General features: G+C 41.7%; 1 pseudogene; it reads right to left on the reverse strand.

Annotated features, from left to right (window-relative positions):
- Positions 1-16,353, reverse strand: part of LOC147447163 (uncharacterized) — a 130,943-nt pseudogene extending 114,590 nt beyond the window's left edge.
- Between the last annotated feature and the right edge of the window lie 4,002 nt (positions 16,354-20,355).

Genomic DNA, 20,355 nt, shown 5'->3' on the forward strand with positions numbered 1-20,355 from the left:
CCTTGGCCCTTCAAGAGATTCTCCTGTATCTAACAAGCTGATGATATCAGGCATAGCATCGTGACCTTGAAAGAGGGGCAGCTTGAGTTGGATTGCTCCTATGGGAACGTCTTGTATTCTTTCCTTGGCTAGAGAATTTGCTTCTTGATTTTTTGCCCTAGGGAAATGAAATAGATGTACCGCTTCAAACTTTCCTAAAAGATCCTTAACTTGGCATAATTGGCCAACCAAAACCTAATATTTACAAACCCAAGTGCCATTTATCTGCTTAATCAAGAGCATGTCATCACCAAACACATTTAGGCATTGAATCCCTTGTAAAAAACATTGTTATAATCAAAGAATTAGGGCCACGTACTCTGCTTGGTTACTGGAGTGGGAGTGTAGTAACTGCCGAATAGAGAAGACCTTCTCCTCTTGCTCATTAAAAATGTCGATGCTAGCTGCAGCCTGGTCCATTGTTCTCCATCAAAGAAAAGAGAGTCAGCCCCTTCTAGCTTAGGAACTTCCACCATTGGTCTCACTCCTTTTCCTTCTATGTTGACCTTTAGCTTCTTCTCATAGTGACGATGAGTAAGAATACCTGCTAGACTAGCTTGGTGGAGTTTTCCACTTGCATAGTGTAATCGAACTCTTGTAATTTGACAAGCCACTTAGAAAATAGATGAGACATCCATGTGTTGCATCACAGACTTATCCACCACTGTTAGAATTACAAAGGGCCTAGGCAATAGATAGGAGCGGAACTTTGTAGTGGCAAACATCAATGCAAGCACCATGTGCTCTACTGCAGTGAATTCTTTTTTTTATGGGGTCATGACATGACTAGAGAAGTAATAGGACACATGAAAGAGGTTTGGGGGTCCTTCTACATTAGTACGGCTCCAAGTGTATCACTTCCTACACTGGGGTTAACATAAAATGGATTGTCCCATCTAGGGGAGCAATGGTGGTAAGTGAAGCCACAATCTATTTCACTTCACTAAACTGTTGCTCATTTTCTTCACTCCATAGGAAGACATCTCTATGGGTGACTTGTTGTAGAGGGAGAACCACTTGAGAGAGAAAGTGAATGAACTTTCTCAAGTACCTTATTTTCTGAAGGAAAGAGACCAATTTCTTAGTTGTTGTGGGTGATGACAAAGATATTAAAGCTTGAATCTTGCTTTGGTCAACCTCAAATCCTTTGGCTGAAATTACATGGCCGAGAAGAGTGATCTTGCTTTCACGAATGTGACACTTACCTATGTTAAGCTGGCCACCAAGGTTTGCAACCTAGCCAGGCCATCATAGACCTTGCTCAAATGGAGGGAGCAAGAGCTATAGATGCAAAAATCATCTTTAAAAACCCATATTTACTTACCAAAGTATGGCTGGAAGACAAAAGTTACATAGCGTTCGAATGTGGCCAGAGCGTTGGTGAGGCGAAAAGGCATCACTCTGTAAGATCCCCATGGTGTTATAGAGGTTGTCTTTTTCTAGTCTTCTTCTGCAATGCTAATGTGAAATTAGCCTGAGTAGGCATCAGATGCTGTGTAGCGCTCATGACCTGCTATCTCATTGAGAATCTTGTCTTGGAATGGGAGGGGAAAATGATCCCTCTTTGTTGGTGCATTGAGTGGTTTGTAGTCTACACAAACACTCACTTACCGCCTTCTTTGGCATGACCACCACTAGAGAGATCCACTCTCAATCTTCGACGGGGTAAATGAGACCTACCTATAGCAAATTCCTTACCTCTTTGAGAAATGCCTCTTGCTGAACTACACCCCAGGCTTCCTTCCTTCCTTGAGTCTTATGCGGTACTGCGCCAATGTGATCCATGTGATCTTGTCATAACCATCAATGAAAAGTGTGGTGAAGTTACCTAGCATAGAGATGTATTCTTCCCTCTCTTCACTGGCTAACTCACAAGAGAGCATCCAATGTAACTTACTTGTATCCACCAAGGGTTGCATACTTGATGGTCCCTCTGGTTCTCCAGTAGTGCTTTAGATTGTGTCAATCCTTTTGGATATCTGAGGATGACTCCCATCACTTCGATGCTACTGTCGCTCTCTTTAGTTGTCATCCTCTCTTCTCTTGAGGTGGTCAAAGATTCACTGGTTAAATCATTTTCCGATGCATCAAGATCATGTTGCGTTGCTTCCCAGTCTTTATGTCGTACAATATGCACTTTCCCTTAGCATCCTTCATCTCAATCATTTTGGTACTCCAGTCTTACGTAGCCTCCATAGCCATGAACCATGGTATTTTGAGAATGATAGGGTAGCCCTCCCCCTTGTGTGGCATGAAAATTGTCTACCTCCACTTTGGTGTTGAATGCCTTCACCTTGACTGCATTCACAATGCCTATGCACTTCACTTTGACTTTATTTTCCATTTTAGCTCGGTAGGGTACCGGCCTACTTACCTCTAGTCCTTAATGGCACATAATTTTCCACTCATGATGCATATTTGTGTGCCACCATCTATGTAGATGTTTGAGATACATTGCGCCTTGATGTGGGCATCCATGATAGGTAGGATGTCATCTAGATTCCTCCCAGATATAGGCCCAACTCTTCGTGGTCTTGACCTTCTAGTACTTACCATCTTCGTCCATTGTCTCCTCATCCTTGGTGCAAGATGGAATAATTGGGGCCAGGTTATTTTCAGCCCTTGCATCAAAACATCTTGAACTAGGTTATATGGTTTAGCATACTCACTCAACGAAGAATCCACGATGTTGGGGTCTTCCACCGAGTCTTACACACATGCTTGCTAGAATCTCCTTTTCATTTTATCTTTTCCTCCCTTTGAGAGGCCTCTTCGTGCCTAGCATGCTTCACTCTCATGGCATCCACTTCTTCTACTTTTGCTTTTCCTTTGTCCTTCTCTTTGACACACTCTTCTATCTTTTCTTTCCGTTTAGCTTCAAGACTGATGACACTTACTGCTTGGTTTCCAGCGGAGGTGGTCGAGTTAGCAATGGAATGAGAGGTTGCGGTTGTGATGGTTGTATAGGCGATTGAAGGATTTGGACCGATGGAATCTGCTATGGTTGCCTGGGCGGTGATGGTCTCACCCTTGGTGGAGAGATCTAATTTTTCCTTCCTCCTCTAATGAAGTTTTGAGGACAATAGTACATGCCATGGTCGTCCTCTCCATAGTTGTAACAATGGTAGTCTTGATTTTGTCTTCACTACCCTCTTCCTTGCTCTGGATTTCTAAGAGGTGCATGTACTTACTGCACCAGATGTACAAAAAGATTTTCTAACTAGCTGGTGATTTGGTTGAGTAGTTCTTGTTGATCTTCAGTCGGTGATCTTCAATCGGTTCCCTTCACCTTCTCTTTAAGAATTGGCCATATACCAGTTACAAACAGGTCTTTCTTTAGGAACTCGGGTGCCCCTTCACCCTCCCTTGGCGATGCAACCCATCATCGTCATAGATCCACAAACGTTGATTTGTATGCTGCATACTCAGGCATACTTCCTTGCTTAACTCCATCAGCAATTGCCATAGTTTCTTTGATGTGGTGCATTCTCCAAAATGCCTTAGGAATGCTGCTCTTAGCAGATCCCACCTCTCCTTGGTGGCTTGCACCAAGGCGTTGTACCATGATCTTGCTTCTACTTTCATTAATAGTGGAGAAATACATAGTACAAAGCATCATCATCCCTTCCAAAGACAACACATGCTATTTCAAGATTATCTAGGAAATCCGAAGCATCTTCCCCCACCTTACCCGTGAACGGTTGGGAAGGAAACATTTTCCATTGCAAAACATGATTTTCATACTCTTTTTCTTCTTCTTTTTTAAAAAAAAAAAAACACAAATGACTTAGCAGCTTATAGCGGCTTTCTTTCAAGGCTGGGTGGATAGATTAAAACAGGATAAAAATGGAAACATTGAAGGAGTGATGGGAATCCAACACGGGGAGGATAATGGGTTTGGGGAGCTAAGGATCTCTCCTAGCACCAGAACACCAAACAGATACACAATCTTCTGTTGATAGAAAATTTTCCCATCTACATATAGATTTACGTGCATGTGTTGTAGAAACCTAAACGGAAAAGCGGTTGGTCCGTTATCCATGATGCACAAAGTATAGAGTACTCACTTATACTCTTACCATGCCGGTGTTATGACAAGTCGGCACATCCAGAGGAGGTCATTGCCCTTCATAAGCTCCACCTTCCCTTCATTGCTCAGCACGTATGGAGTGATGACGACATGTTTGACCACTTCTAGTCTTTTAGCTAGCAGCAGTTTCAAGTAATAACCATAATCCTCTCATTGCATGAATTCCACACCATTTAATTGTAGCTCATCTTCGTCCCACTATGTTTTATCCATGGTAGAAAGTTTCTTTAGGATGAGCTATACGGGGAGAGGAGGAAGGCCCTTTACCCACCCTCCAAAACAGCGAGGACAATAGCTAAACCGTTCTTCTCTAGGACATAAGAACTTTCTTATTACCTTTGCTTCGGGGTTGTCAAAGTGAACTGGCAGGACTCGCATGCATGAGGAAAATCGATAGGAAATCTTCCACTGCTTTGCTTCGGATGACCTTCATTTTGGAAGCCTAGGCAGGATACTCATATAGCAAGGTGTTTCTTCTTCCTTTGGGTCATGTGATTTAGGATTTTGATTTAGGATTGGCCTAGACCTCCTTTTCCTTTGGCACGAGTAGCCCCTTTGGGGAAGTTAGGAGCAGAGGCCATACCTTTACTTTTAGATTCCTTGGGAGAAGAGAGGATTTAGCAACCTCTTTTCTTCCTTAATATGGATGATCTCTTCGTGGTGGACGTCGATAGAGAATATTTCCGCTTTTCCTTTACCTCCATTGATGGAACTCATTGATAGAGTCTGGTGGGTGACAACAATGAGAGCAACCTGCAGTCCTCCCTCTTGTGGCTATTGATTTGCTGTTAGAATGAGAGATGCAAGCCGGAGAACTTACTCCCTCGATGTTGACGATGGTGTATTCTGATAGTAGCACTTTGATGAAGGCAGTGAATGCTTCTTCAACTTCTTCCTTCTCTGTTCTCAATTGGAGAAATCCCGCAGCCACTCGTCCATGGTCGACCATGTGCATCGTTTTCAGTATTGTAAACTGAAGTTTTTTTTGAATCGCTCCTCAGTGGGGGCACCAAATGACAAGCGCAAGCACAAAACAGACCTCAGCGGCCTGTGTGCAAGGACAGTGCACGTCGAACTCGTCACGGGGAGTAAACAGGGGGCACCACCTAGCTTTGAATGTCTAGGATGCGGACAACTGTAACTAAAATAACAGTAATACAGCAAACCATAGAGAGAGAGAGAGACGTAGACGTAGATGAAGAAAACCCCTCGGGATGTGAGGGTGTGTGTGTATGGCTTCCTTCTCAAGTGCTGACTCCCAAGTGCTACCCCTGATAGTGACCTCTCAGTGTTCTTTTATAGGTGCAAGTTTCATGCATTTAGGATTAGGCCCTAATCAGGAGAGATAAAGCAAGGAGCCGGGTCCTAGATGGTTGACCCTTGCTTTGTTTTAGGAGAATTTTAAAATGATATCTCCTAGGTGGGCCTTTGTGACCATCACCTAGAGAGAGGTGGTAATATACAATTGGTTTTTATACAAGGTTTTGGCTTGAAAACGGAAAACTAGATCACCCTACCGATGTTTACTATGGAGATGCGTTGTGGACAAGATGCCGGTGAATGGCTGGATTTGACGGTCGACAAGATGCCGATGAATGGCCGGATTTGATGGTCCGTCGGTGTAGCGCATTTGTGGCTTTCAGGTCCGCCGGCCGAGACATGCCTTCGACGTCATTTCTTGAATCTTTGTTGCCATCGTGTGATTTGGTTGTCCTTTTTGTAGTTTTGGGTGTCAATGTCATGCGTATGGCATGCGTGTGCTTGTTTGAACATGTATGTGCGTATATGTGTATGTGCTTGTGAGTGTGTAGTGTAAATGTGTGTGGGTGTATGGGAATAGTTTGTAAGTGTGTGAGTGTGTATGTGTATGTGTGTGTGTGTGGAGAAAGAGAGAGTGATTTATTACACAAAGAACAAGAGAGGGAGAGAGGGGGTGTTGAACAAGAGAGAGAGAGAGAGAGAGAGAGAGAGAGAGAGAGGGAAGGGAGAGGGTGAGAGTGTGTATGTGTGTGTGTGGGTGTGGGGTTTGTGTGTGTGTGAATAACGAGAGAGAGAGAGAGAGAGAGAGAGAGAGAGAGAGAGAGAGGGAAGGGAGAGGGTGAGAGTGTGTATGTGTGTGTGTGGGTGTGGGGTTTGTGTGTGTGTGAATAACGAGAGTGAGAGAGAGACATCTTCTTCATGTTGTCAACCCAGAAAAGGGGGGGGGGGGAGAGAGAGAGAGAGAGAGAGAGAGAGAGAGAGAGAGAGAGAGAGAGAGAGAGAGAGAGAGAGAGGCGAGGGAGTGGGCAAGGGAGTGTGTGTCTCTGGGTGGAGAAATGAGAGAGAGAGAGAGAGAGAGAGAGAGAGAGAGAGAGAGAAAGTTTTGCTGGCCCGCCAGCTGCCCACATAGGGAAGAGGGACAGAGAGCGAGAGTCAATGAGAGAGACACAGAGAGGCTGAGAGCGGGTGAGGGAGAGAGAGAGGCTGAGGGAGTGTGTGAGAGTGCGTGTGGGCATGGGTGGGGTACAAGAGATAGAGGGAGAGATTATCCTCATGGTGGCCCCTTGGGTTGACGAACGAGAGGGAGAGAGAGCCTTTTGCTACATGAAGAGGAACGAGAGGGAGACAAGGGGTGGTGATAATGGAGGAGGGGGGGGGGGGGGGTGTGGGGTAATGGAGGAGAGGGAGAGGGTGAAACCCTACTGCATGCAAGCATGGAAGGGGTGCGTGGTGCTGCAGGCTAAATTTTTATTATTATTATTATTTTTTAAGCTCCCCCCGGTTGGGGTTGGTTCCCGCAAACGTGGATTTCCAAAAGCTGGACATCAACGCATATGATGTCTATTGTGGCCAAATCGAGTGATTTTTACTCAAGAGAATCTTTATCACTTGGACAACTTTGAACAACTTTCAGAATTCAATTTGAAAACTTTTTGTGCAAGTTATGATCAATATAAGCATGAATCTGTCCAGATCTATCTTTCATCGTTCACAAGCTCAAATGAGCTCCAAATGCAATAAAATTTTGGCTAGGGACTTCTTTTATGCTCTAGGACACTGAGGTACTATAGTCAAATGTCTCATTGGACCCAAATCTTGCCTATGAGACATCATACGCATATGATGTCTTTTGGCTCAAAGTTCACTTATATATCTACCCAAGGTACTCCTTGATGCATACAACAAGTATATGTGATCACAAAAAAGTCTGGATGTCAAAATTGCTCAAAATCATGACTTTTTCACATTTACCTTCTTATATCTGTAAAATTCTCTTTAAATGCAAAAGTATGTGTCCAAATGAGGTGAAATTTTTCAAGAAGGATTAACACATCATTTCCCAACCTCCTGTGTGGACAAAAGTGAAATTTGACTTTTAGAACTGGCCTTGAGACATTATACGCGTATAAAGTCTATATGCTTAGAATTGGCCCAAGTTGGTATGTGAGCTTGTCTTGTGGTGCTTAACACCCTGGTATGCTTAAATCTCAATTTTGGTCCCTAAAATTTCTCTTTAGACATCATACATGTATGATGCTTGACTGGTCATAATAAAGTGAAATTCACTCCAGAGGTTCTTCATTACACTAGCAACTCACAGCAAGTTTCAAAATTGAGTTTTGGCACTTTTCTAGCAAGTTATGGCCAATACATGCATTCACTTGTCTAGATGCGTCTTATGGTCTTTGCAGGCTCAAAATTGCTTCAATTTTGAGAAATTTGGCCTATATGTCTCCTAAATACTGTAGATCACAAGGGTGAACTCATATGTAACTTTTGACCTCAAAACTAGCCTCTAAGACATCATATGTGTATGATGTCCATGTGTTCAGAAAGGACTTCTGTTTCTACTAGAGGTGCCCCTTAGTGTGTACAACAAGAATATGTGATCACAACAAATTTTGGATGTCAAAATTGCACAAAATCATCACTTTTCATAAGGAAATCCCTTGAAAGAGTAAAATCCCCTAGTTTCAATCTACAAAATGACATGAAATTTGGTGTATGTGCTCAACAAAACATGTAGAAGATGGGTGTAATGTGCTCAACACAACATGTAGAAGATGGGTTTAATGTCAAAAGTTCAAATTTGCTGTCAAAATCACCCTTCAAACATCATACGCGTATGATGTCTGCTAAGGAATTCTTGGACAGAATTCATTCACAAGTATCCCCAAGTCTCTAGCACTGGCTTTCAGGCACTTCTACCAGTTTTCATGCAAAATGTGCTCAGAATCACAAGTTTCTTTTCTTTTCATTTTAGACACTCTGTAGTTGGTCAAAAGTCCAATTTCAATGTGTACTTAGGGTAAAACCCCCCTTCTGAACACACTAGTGTAGATAAATTTTTTAGATTTGGTCTCCAAATGCTTCTTGAGACATTATACGCATATAATATCCAAGTTTACAGAATTTCAAATTTTCTTCATAGAACCCTTGCACATGCCCTCTTATATGCACATCACCAAACAACCATGAAATGTTTTTTGACAGAAAGCTGTTTATTGCATTTTTTTTCTCAAAAATTGACTTTTCAGAGATCATGAATGCAAACAAGCACTTTAGCAAATAAACAAGTGATGAATAGCTCTAGATCAGAATATGATCAAAGCTACTCCTACAAATCATATGGGGTTTTGCATCTATGAGGAGAAAAAAGCTTCAATGCCACACACGGACTAGCAAACACTTTCATCACCTCACAATTCACTTGACCACCACAACAACTACACGCTTCCTAGCTATCCACTTGATCTCAGAATAACCTTTTCCCGATCCACTTAAGAAAAATGCTTCCTTTAGCTAAAACTAAAGCAACCACGAGTGCTAGTAGCAATACTTGTTGAAGTCCTTGTATCCTTGCCACCGGCACCAATGTTGTGGGAGCGAGTCACACCACTCATAAAGTGCATGCAACACAACCTATATCAACGTAATGCCAATCGAGGAAAAAAATGACACGATAGGCACACACAGGAAATATCTTTATCTTGTGAGGCTGAGACCATCCTACACATACAACACTCTAGAAGGCCAACTAAACCACAATCTAGAATCTCATTGCTCTCAACTATAGCACCTACCCACATAAACAAAAACGGAAGGAAACTCATCAAACCATACCAAAATCGTACCAAACTTAAGGAGCACCATCCCCTCACTAGGATACACCTATCCCAAAGCCTCTACACTCAAAACCCTAGCTCTAAACCCATCTACAAAAAATGCGTCTAAAGACAGAGCAAAATTCTAAAATTGCCCAAAATTGAAATCTATGAGTACCTATGTGTAGCTGTTGTTACGATTCTAACAACTACTTGCAGGTAGAAAACAAACATCATTTGATATACTTACAGCCACAAATAGCTAGCGAGCGTGTTTGTTCCGTTCCATGTGGAATGCTTCCTGTTGTCATGTAGCTCTCCTTGAGGCTAGCACAATGATGCAATCCGATCTACAACGTGATGAACGAGCGTGGAGTAGCACCAAGATGAAGCTCATACTCTCTCTCTCTCTTTCTCTCTCACACACAATCAATAGCAGCTTGAAATGTTGATTATGATTAAGTGTTGTTACAAAAGTGACCTAGGTACCTTATATACTAAGGCTACCTTAGGCTAACCAAAAATAGAGTTTGAAGGGTCAAATGGCTTGGTATTTACAATCTAGAAGTGCCACTGCACCCTGACTTCTCCAACTAGACAACCGACTTATTACAAATGACGTTTATAACCATAATCCTCAGTATTCCATAACTCTCAAAAAATAAGGCTTTTTTGAGTGATGTCATGATCTTAACCCAGTGGTCAACAACATCCCAGCCAAAATGAGTTGTGAATGCACATAGAAAACTTAGAGTAGTCATACAACAAGTGGGAGCAGAACTCTCTTCATAATCTATGCCTTTTTGTTGTGCATAACCCTTTGCAACAAGTTGAGTCTTATAACGATCAATCTCACCACCCGGCTTGCGTTTCAACTTTTAAACCTTCTTCGTACCAATTGAGTTTTTGCAAATAGGCAAATCACATAAAGTGCATGTGCCATTCTCTATAAGTGCATCATATTCTCATTGCATGTCAGCCATCCAATTTTATGAATTTTGTGCTCTATCAAAAGATAGAGGTTCCTCAACATCATGTAAGCTAGACACAGCCAAAGCATAACAATCCGATGCATAAGATGCATGTCAAGAGCCTGAATGAGTCAATTAGTCAAAGGTGCATCCAATTTACTATCACCCAATTTATGCACCAACAAATGTGGCATACCTCTAGCCTACTTATGTTTAGTCTTTTCCTCATCAAGTACATCATGTACATCTACATCAATAATAGGATGACTGGTAACATTTTTTGAAACCCCCATAGGCTGTATATTATCCTCATTGGATAATTAGCCTAGTAATTAGCATGGTAGAGGAGATGAGCATGCATTGAAACTTGGCTCTTGGTTGGATTTTCATCCACATGCCAACAGTGTGTCGATGTAGGCTTCTATCTCACAAGCTTGGAGTAGGTGATGAGCTCTCCATTAAAGCTTGGGAAGAGATAGTCTTCTCTTTCTTCACACATGAGATTGTGTGAGTGTGTGTGTGTGTGATAATGCCTTGCAAAAATCAGCCCCGTCTCTCTCTTGGGCGAGCCCTCTTGCTATTTGCTATTCCTCCACCCTCATTGGACCTCCCCAGGTCAAGCGAATGACTATTAAGCAGCATAAGTGATAGCCTTCTGACATGTGTCACCCTTTTTCCTTTTGTGAGATCTTTAGGTAGTTTAATAATTCAACTAAACTCTCATTGGACCCCCTTGCCTCTTGGCCAATAGGAATCAGGCAAGCCATTGGGCTGCTGAATGCTCATTGGACCCCTTGAGAGATTGTCCAATAGTCTTCTAGAGGACTTAATTCTCATTGGTTCTTTTATTAAGTGTTTTTAAATTAATTAAACTAGATTACTCTAGCTCTTTTGCAGATGGCCCCCCTTTTTGGATCCCTATTTTCCCTTCTTTGGATCCCTACAGTGGCCGGTCTGCTAGCTTAACCAATATTCTAGCTTTTTCTCCCTTGGCACTTCCCCACATTAAATGATCAGTTTAATATGAGAAAATCATTTAGGAGAATTAGATATTGATTATTATGACATTACCTATCTCTTGAAATCATAGTCATCCTCGACTATGGGGTAGAGAAGATAAAGCATATTCATGAGTCCTTTTCTTAGCGGGTAGAGGATCCCTATGTTACCCTACGACATCATTCCACAATGGCGCTTGAGAGCCTGAGGCTGCCGCAAGCATGTCTGCACATTAGTCCTATCAATCTTCCATAGTAGAGTGACAAGTGCTACTTGGTGTTTGGGAGATGTCGTCTCTGCAAACTTGATCTAAACATGCATACTACTTCATTTTTGTGCACAATAAAGAAAAAGAGAGTCTTATAAGACAAAAAAAACTTTGTTCATTTTTAACATTTTGTACATTTTCTTACTCTTGGGAAGCATTGTAAGCAATGACAAGGTTTAGGTTATCCTTTAATTGTATGCCTTGCATCCATCTAGCATCTTCAAAAGGATAATTCTTAAACTTCATAAGATATCGTCGGATAGTTTTACCGCCTCTTAGTACCTTGTCCATGTCGGAGAATGGACTCGGGCTGCAGCACCTCTTCTTGGTCCTTGATCTCCGGTGGGTCTTCAGTACTTGGTTCTTGAGGTGGCTCTCCTTTGTAAGGCTTTAATAGGCTCACATGGAATGTGTATAAGCCAATGATTGGGAAACTTGAGTTGATAGGCCATCTCATTGATTGGCCTAAGAATCTGGAAGGGACCATAGTACCTTTTTGCTAGTTTAGCATAGTACTTTTGGTGGCCCGTAGAATTTTTTCCCGTCGTGTGCCTTAATCAAGCCTTGGGAAACTTTAATAAGACCCAATAATTTTCTTTAAAGGATTGGGCTCTTCTGTGCTTGTGAGCAGCAACCTTTTGCCTTTGCTGTGAGATAGAGATAGCATCCTTAATCTTTTGAAAAGATTCTTGTAGGGCCCGGCTATACTCATCTGCAGCGAAGATCTTCCCGTGTACCTTAAGTAGCAAGGGACGTTTTGATCTTCCCTCAATTACCTCAAAAGGTGATTTTCCCATGGAAGTATGTACAGTGTTATTGTAAGCATACTCCACTAAGGGTAAGTACTTCTCCCATTGGGATCTTTGATCTACTTCCGTTACATAGGCTTTTAGTAGATCGAGAATGGTTAGGTTAGCTATTTCACTTTGGCCATCCGTTTGTGGATGATAGGCCGAAGAGAAGTTTAGCCTTGTTCCTAAATTCTCAAAGAGACCCTTCTAGAAATTACTCGTCATTCTAGGATCTCTATCCGACACTATGGACATTGGCAAGCCATGGTACTTGAAAATTTGTGAAATGAAGAGGGTTGCCATTTGATGGGCTTTGATAGTCTTTTTGACAGGTATAAAATGAGCTTGTTTACTGAACCTGTCTACTATCGTCCATATTCCTGTATTCCCATGGATAGACTTAGGCAATCCAAAGATAAAATCCATGGATATGCTCTCCCATGGTGAATTAGGGATTGGCAAGGGTTGAAGCAATCCAAGTTGCTTCCCTCTATCAAATTTTGTCTTTTGGCATACCACACATTTAGAAACATACTCTTGTATGTTCACTTTCATGGTAGGCCAATAGAAATATGTTTCAATTCCCTTTAAGGTAGGTTGAATCCCTCTATGCCCCGCATAAGGTGGAGCATGAGATTCATACATTACTTTCTCACGTAGTGAGTTAGTAACACATAGTCTATTTCCATAGAGAAGATAATCATCTTGTAAAGTAAATGGTTCTTCTTTCTTCCCTAATGCAAGGGCTGAAATCACATCTCTAAAATAGGGATCAATAGCATACTCTTCTATCATTGAAGATAGATCATTGTGAGTTGCTATGGAAACCGCATTCACTCTCGGCCGTCTTGAGAGTGCACTAGCTACTTGATTATGCTTGCTAGCAATGTGAGAAATATGAAAATGAAATTGCGAAAGGAAATTTGCCCACCTCATTTGTTTGTCGAAGAGATTGGTCTGCTTCATGAAGTACTTAAGACTTTGGTGATCCGTTCACAGAATGAAAGGAGTCCCCAATAAATAGTGCTCCTATGAGTCTAAGGCATGTAGAACTACAAGGAGTTCCTTTTCATATATGCCTAGATCTTGCTCAACAGGGTCGAGCCTTCGACTCTCATAGCCTATGGCATGCCCTTCTTGGAGCAAAACAGCTCCAAGGCAATCACCACAGCCATCACATTGGACCTCAAATGGTTTTGAGAGATCCGGTAGTGTAAGCACAGGTTGAGAGATAAGATTTTCTTTAAGCTTTTCGAAAGCATTGTTCTCCTTAGCAGACCATGTATACCTAACGTTTTTCTTTGTTAGATCATGTAATGGTCCCGCAATTTGTGAGAACTTTTCTATGAAGCGTCTATAGTATGCACACATACCTATAAAGCTTCTTAGTTCATGAAGATTCCTTGGTTTAGGCCATCCTTTTATTACCTCTAACTTTGATGGATCCATTTGGATGCCATCTTGAGAGATAATGTGACCTAAATACTAAATCTCTTGCAAGAAAAATTCACTTTTCTTTCGATTAACATAAAGTTTATTCTCTCTTAAAACTTGAAATATTACCTGGAGGTGGTGCTTGTGTTCAGTGAAGGTTCGATGAGGCCTGAACAGCTTCTCCATCAAGCGGTTGAATGTGGCTGGTGCATTGGTCAAGCCAAAAGGCATGACAATGTATTCGTAAAGACCAAATGTGGTGTGAAATGCGGTCTTTACAATTTCTTGATCAACTATCCTTATTTGATGATAGCCACTTTTTAGGTCAATCCTACTGAAGTAGGTCAATCCTTGTAGCTTATCAAATAGGTCTTCTACCCGTGGAACGATAAACCTATTCTTGATAGTGCTCTATAGTCGACACACATATGATATGTGCCGTCTTTCTTTTGCACGAATAGCACAGGTGAGCAAAATGGAGATGAGGTAGGCCTAACCATGCCCTTCTCAACTAACTCATGCACTTGACGCATAATCTCCTCTTGTTGAGCTTGAGAAACTCTATAAGGAGGTTTGTTGGGCAGTGAACTTCCTGGAAGAAGTTCAATTGCATGGTCATCATTACCTTGTTTAGGAGGTAGCTCACAAGGGATGTGGTCAATAAAAACATCTTGAAATCCCTTAAGAAAATTGGATAACTCTAATTCCTTTTGGTTTCTTTTATTTTCTTTGCTAAAGCATTAGGTTCATTTTGAGAATCTTTAACAAAAATCATGTACACGGAAATAGAGCTCTTTCTTGACTTGTTGAAAGCTGGTGTATGTAAAATGGGGATAGTGTTACCCATTTCCTTAGCATCTATATACATGTCTTTTTCCCTGAACTTAAAGGAGATTCTCCTTTTAGGAAATTTAACATTGGCAGCCAGGCGGTCAAACCATGGCGCCCCTAGGATTACATCCTCATGCTTGAGAGGAGAGATAAAGAAGTCCTCTTTGTTCACATAGCCTTGGACATGAAGCCTCAATTTCCCGATTAAGGGAGTGACTGAAGGTTCTTGCCCCTTGAAGGCACTGTCTGCGGGTAGGACATCTCCCATCTCGTAAGCTTATATGCCTAGCTTGGTGGCCAACTCTATAGATATAAAATTGTGAGTGGAACCAGGGTCAAAGAGAATAAAAGCATCATGTTCTCTTACCTTTCCCCCAGCATGGCATAGAGGAGATCCTTTGTGGTGAGTTTGGTGACTCTCCTCCTCTTGGATTTCAACCAAGGAAGCTCTAGGAGGATCTTGGCAGTTGTTCTTTTGGGGACAAGCGCGGTACACTTGTCCTTGTTTGCCGCACTTGAAAGACCGGCTATCCTTGCGATAACGCTCAAGCTCTTCAGGAGAGAGTTTTTTTTTACCTTTGTAAACTCCCTTCTCTTTAGCTTTGTTGGAGTTGCCCTTAGGAGACTTTTGGACATTGTCCTTCCCCTTAGGCTCGTTGGAACCCTTGTTTTCCGTGGGCTTATTATTTCTTTTAGGCCCCGTTTGGAAATTGATTCAAGAGGCCACCATAGTATGGTGTATTACCACCAATATGGTACGTGGCCTTCGGCAGTTGACATACTCCGCCATTTCTTTGGTTAAGCCCGCACAAAATTGTTGCTTTTGCTCTCCAAAATCCAACTTTTTGAAGACAGTGGCTTTGAGTTGTAGGTCCCAAAACTTGTCTACATATTTGTGGATGGATTCATAGGGAGAGAGCTTTAAGCTTCGCCATTCGGTGAGTACTTTGTCTTTGGCATCGGTGGCCAAAACTGGCTTCATAATGGAAGCTCTTAAAGCTTTCCATGTTCGTGGAGCTTCACCGTTGGCTCGTAGGCTAGACCACCATTGCCTGGCGGACTTTTGAAAGTGCATAGCTACATGGCGTAGCTTAGAGGACTCCGTGAAGCCCTCATCTCCAAACGCCGCATCGAACTGTTGGATAAAGGCCAAGACTTTGTCCGTAGCACCAAAGGTGCCATCATAGGTAAGGAAAGAGATGCTCTTCCCTCCCTCTTTGAATTTCTTCAGGTTGGACGACCTCTTCCATGCGGCATAGGATTTTCTACGGCCTCTTTTTTTTTATGGTTCAAAGATTGCACCATCACTTTCTTCAGAAGGTGAATAATTTGAAGGTGGAGAAGAGGGTGACCTCTTTCTTGCCTTTTTCTTGTCTTGATCTTTGTCGTCTTCACCATCACTTTCATAAGAGGAAGAGGATGAAGAAGATGGAGAAGAGGGTGTCCTCTTTCTCGCCTTTTTCTTCTCTTGCTTTTTATAATCCCTCTTTGAATTATGATGTGGAGAAGGGTGCGATGGTCTTCTCCGCTTTGGTGGTGATGGAGAGCATTTAGCCTGCCGTCTTCATGGAGCCATCTCTGCCGAGGTGGTGCAAGACTCACTTCTTTCTCGTTCCTTTGGTGGAGGCTCTTGAGTTCTCCTTTGGGAAGGAGATGCATCATCAAGAAGTAAATTCTTGAGCCCCTCGTATGGATTCTCTTCTTCTTCTCGAATCGGAGAGAGACCTCTTTTGGGAGTCTCACAAGGAGGCTTCCTAGGTATTCTCTCGTCATGGTGGTGAGCTTCGAGAATCCTGTGAGCATGGAGCTGACATTGAACTTTACTTTGGAGAGATGGACTGCCCATGGCTTGTTGAAGCCTAGAAACAAGATAGTTAACAAGCATCGGAGCATCATTAGTAGCTTGCTCATTAGCAAAATCAAAGTTATCAACATTAATTTCACTCTCTTTACTATTGTCAGCCATTCTAACAACTTTTAGGTGTAAACTTTCTAGGTGTACTTTGGCACTTCAAGCCCTAGTTGCTACTCCTCTTTACCCCTTTAGAAAAAGCACTCAAGCTACTATACCCGTGGCTCGAATACCATTAATTGCAAGGAATAGAAGAGAGGGTCTTTCAACACCAAAACAACACCGGCTCCTGTCAAGCTTCTAATAGCTCAATAGTGGTTAAGCCGTAGGCAAGCCCCGTAAGAATCCACTATTAAGACCATAGCTCTCGACGGTGATTCCGCGTTAACTGCACGAAGGCAGGCGCACTGCAAGGCTGAAAAATCCCTATTCTACTTACTCACAGCCAATTAATAACACCAACCATTTATAGCTAGCTTGAGGACCTCCCTTCTTAAGCAAGAAAAGAGAAACCTTGTGCTCTGATACCAATGTAACATTTAATGGCCTAAAAACTTGTGTGTAGCGGAAATTAGCATGAACATAGTGGGCATTTCATTAGAATAGATTCCTAATGAGAATTATAAGCAACAAAAAGCATGACACCTAATTAGATAGCATGAACAATACTTTCAAAAGAGAGAGAAATTAAGCTATTGACAACAGTTGAGGACCAGATTTACATGGATCCGGTCCCCCCTCCAAAAGGCTTTGTATTATGGTTTCTCCCATCAAGAGAGACATTGTACAATACAATTGTTTGTGTTCCTTCAAGACTAGCTAGTGCAATGAAGATGAAAGCTTCATGCACTAAGCAAAACACTTAGTAAACACAACATCAATTGTCCCCGGTCTCAGACCCAAGACCTCACACACCTTCAAAGATGGTGAGAGCTAGCAGGGTATGAGAGTAGATTGAGAGGAAGAAGGAGTATCTTACGAGAAAGATGTACATCTCCTCACATAATCACACATATTAGCATAGCTTAGCTTAGTAATTAGCATGGTAGAGGAGATGAGCATGCATTGAATCTTGGATCTTGGTTGGATTTGCATCCACATGCCAAGAGTGTGTCAATGTAGGCTTCTATCTCACAAGCTTGGAGTAGGTGATGAGATCTCCATTAAAGCTTGGGAAGAGATAGTCTTCTCTTTCTTCACACATGAGATTGTGTGAGTGTGTGTGTGTGTGTGTGTGTGTGATAATTCCTTGCAAAAATCATCCCCCTCTCTCTCTTGGGCAAGCCCTCTTGCTATTTGCTCTTCCTCCACCCTCATTGGACCTCCCCAGGTCAAGCCAATGACTATTAAGCAGCATAAGTGATAGCCTTCTGACATGTGTCACCCTTTTCCCTTTTGTGAGAGCTTTAGGTAGTTTAATAATTCAACTAAACTCTCATTGGACCCCTTTGCCTCCTGGCCAATAGGAATCAGGCAAGCCATTGGGCTATTGAATGCTCATTGGACCCCTTGGGAGACTATCCAATAGTCTTCTAGAGGACTTAATTCTCATTGGTTCTTTTATTAAGTGTTTTTAAATTAAATAAACTAGATTTACTCTAGCCTAATTCTCATTGGTCCACCTCCAAGGCCATCCAATAGGAATTGGGTACACCTTGTGGGCATCTGGCCTAGGGAGCTGACATGTGTCCCTCATTCCCTTTGTGTAAAGGGAGCTTGTGTGTGTGTGTGGATTTCTCTCTCATCCCCTACAAGAAAGGCTCGCCCCCTCCCAAGTAGGGATTGCAAAGACTTTTTTGTTCACACACAAAGCATCCAATTCCCTTAAGGTTGACCTTTGGACACAACCTTTGAATTTTGGAACCTTAGCAGTTTGGAAATCTTAATGGGATGAACCTTAGGGTCTTTTTAGCCTATTGTTGCACATGGATCTTTTGCAGATGGCCCCCATTTTTGGATCCCTATTTTCCCTCCTTTGGATCCCTTTAGTGGCCGGTCTGCAAGCTTAACCAATATTCTAGATTTTTCTCCCCTGGCACTTCCCCACATTAAATGATCAGTTTAATATGAGAAAATCATTTAGGAGAATTAGATATTGATTATTATGACAAGTTCTACAACTCTATAGAACACTTGGATCTTCAAGAAGATGCCAACAATGAAAAACCAAATGACCCAGCAGGTGACAAGAACTAAACTTTAATTAATGCACTGTTTCATGATTGTCCAGATCAAATACCAAGGAAACTATGCCACCGCTACAAGAATAAAGTGCATCAAAAGTGGATTCCAAAATCTTTGGTGGAAACAAAACTGCAACAAGCATCCTCATATGTGGCTCCCATACATGAAGACAAGACTCAGCCAAGAAGACCACAACCATGTCAACGAGCTACCAACGCTCTAATCTAGTGGATACCAAAGTCATCCCAAAAACTACAACCCAAGAGCAAACAGAGAGCAACTTTTGATAACAAGCTAAACCACAAAGGGAAAGTGCTAGAATGCAACCTTGCAAAGGATAGCAGTGATAGTGATGATTCTTTTGAAATTACCTACAAGAAACTAAGGTCATCACCATCACTAGCAACTTCTGTCACAACCAAAGAAGGCCAAAAGCAAAGAACAACAAGTTTGAACCAAAAAGTTTGACTAATCTGGATACCAAAGAGCTAGCTTGGCCAAAAGTGAGTATGGATCAGGAAGAAAAATATCTTTGATGAAAAATCACAAGATCCAAAACCAAAAGGAAAACAGTCGAAGTTTGTAAGAATGGCTAAGAAAATACCAAATTCGCAAGCTTTTGAAACTCAGATTTGGGTTTCAAATAAGTTGACTCAAGCACAAAGAGGTCAGGAGTTCATTTGGATTCCAAAATGGTTGAATTTTCAAATCCCCAAGTATCAACTTTCAAAGTCTGAATCTCATCGCCAACCAAGAGTACAAGAGTTGAAGCAAAGACCACTGAAGACTCACACGAAGACAAGGTGGATCCCAAAGAAGTTTCTTCAAACACAAACAAAGCAGGGACAAGTATCGGTTCCCAAAAGAGCAGCATCAATGCACCAACCAGTAATCACAAATAAGTGGGTCCTAAAGGAAACCAATAACACTATTGTTACTTCAGTGCTGCTTGAATTCTTTCATTCCTCCTACGGGTACAATACAGTTAGAAGAAAATCCACTCTAAAGTAAAATGCCAAATACAAAAACCAACCACAGGGTTAAAATGAATCCCAGAGAGGCATCAAACAGATAAGTAATCCTTTGAAAAAATCTCTACAACCTTCCATCAAGCGAACGACACAGGAGCTTCAACGAAAATCACATTGTTTAGAATAGGAAGCCTCGCCAGCAAATGCTAATAAGCAAATTTCTTATACCCACATCTTGCACATCGTAAATATTTTCCATGCATAGACTGTGTATGCATAATAGGGATACATTACAAGGCCTGCATAGACACATTTTTTTAATTTCCCAAGCACAACACATACCCTTGGTGATACCCTGTCGTCAAGGAGGACTCCAAGTAGAAGGGGGGGAGGCATTCTAAATGTGGACCTAATATTATGAATATTAGAGGTCAATGTTTTGTGAGTTGTATTGAGTTTTTGCATTTGATATTGCAATAATGTTTTGACAAAATTCAGAGTATATGCCCTCATAGTAGAGTTACAAGAGGAGTACGGGGACAAAAGCCATATATGAGCCCCTAGGGACATGTGTAAAATGTACATAGCGTTTAGATTTCTATTAACTTCATTTTCTTTTTGAGTTGAGCTGATTTTTTCTTTTATTTTGTTATTTTTGAGATTTAAAAAAAAAACCATAATCTAGATGAAGAAAAGACTGAAGAGATTTCAAGCAGTACAAAGAGAATCAGGCACAGGAAAATGACAAAACTTCATGAGTCATGCCTCAAAAGTCATCTGCACAAGTCTATGATGTTAGAGGACGGACTACAAGGACAAAGACAGTTGGCGATGTGACTAA

This window comes from Adiantum capillus-veneris, chromosome 11 (genome assembly GCF_014529385.1).
Source record: "Adiantum capillus-veneris isolate H3 chromosome 11, ASM1452938v2, whole genome shotgun sequence".
NCBI classification, from domain to species: Eukaryota; Viridiplantae; Streptophyta; class Polypodiopsida; order Polypodiales; family Pteridaceae; genus Adiantum; species Adiantum capillus-veneris.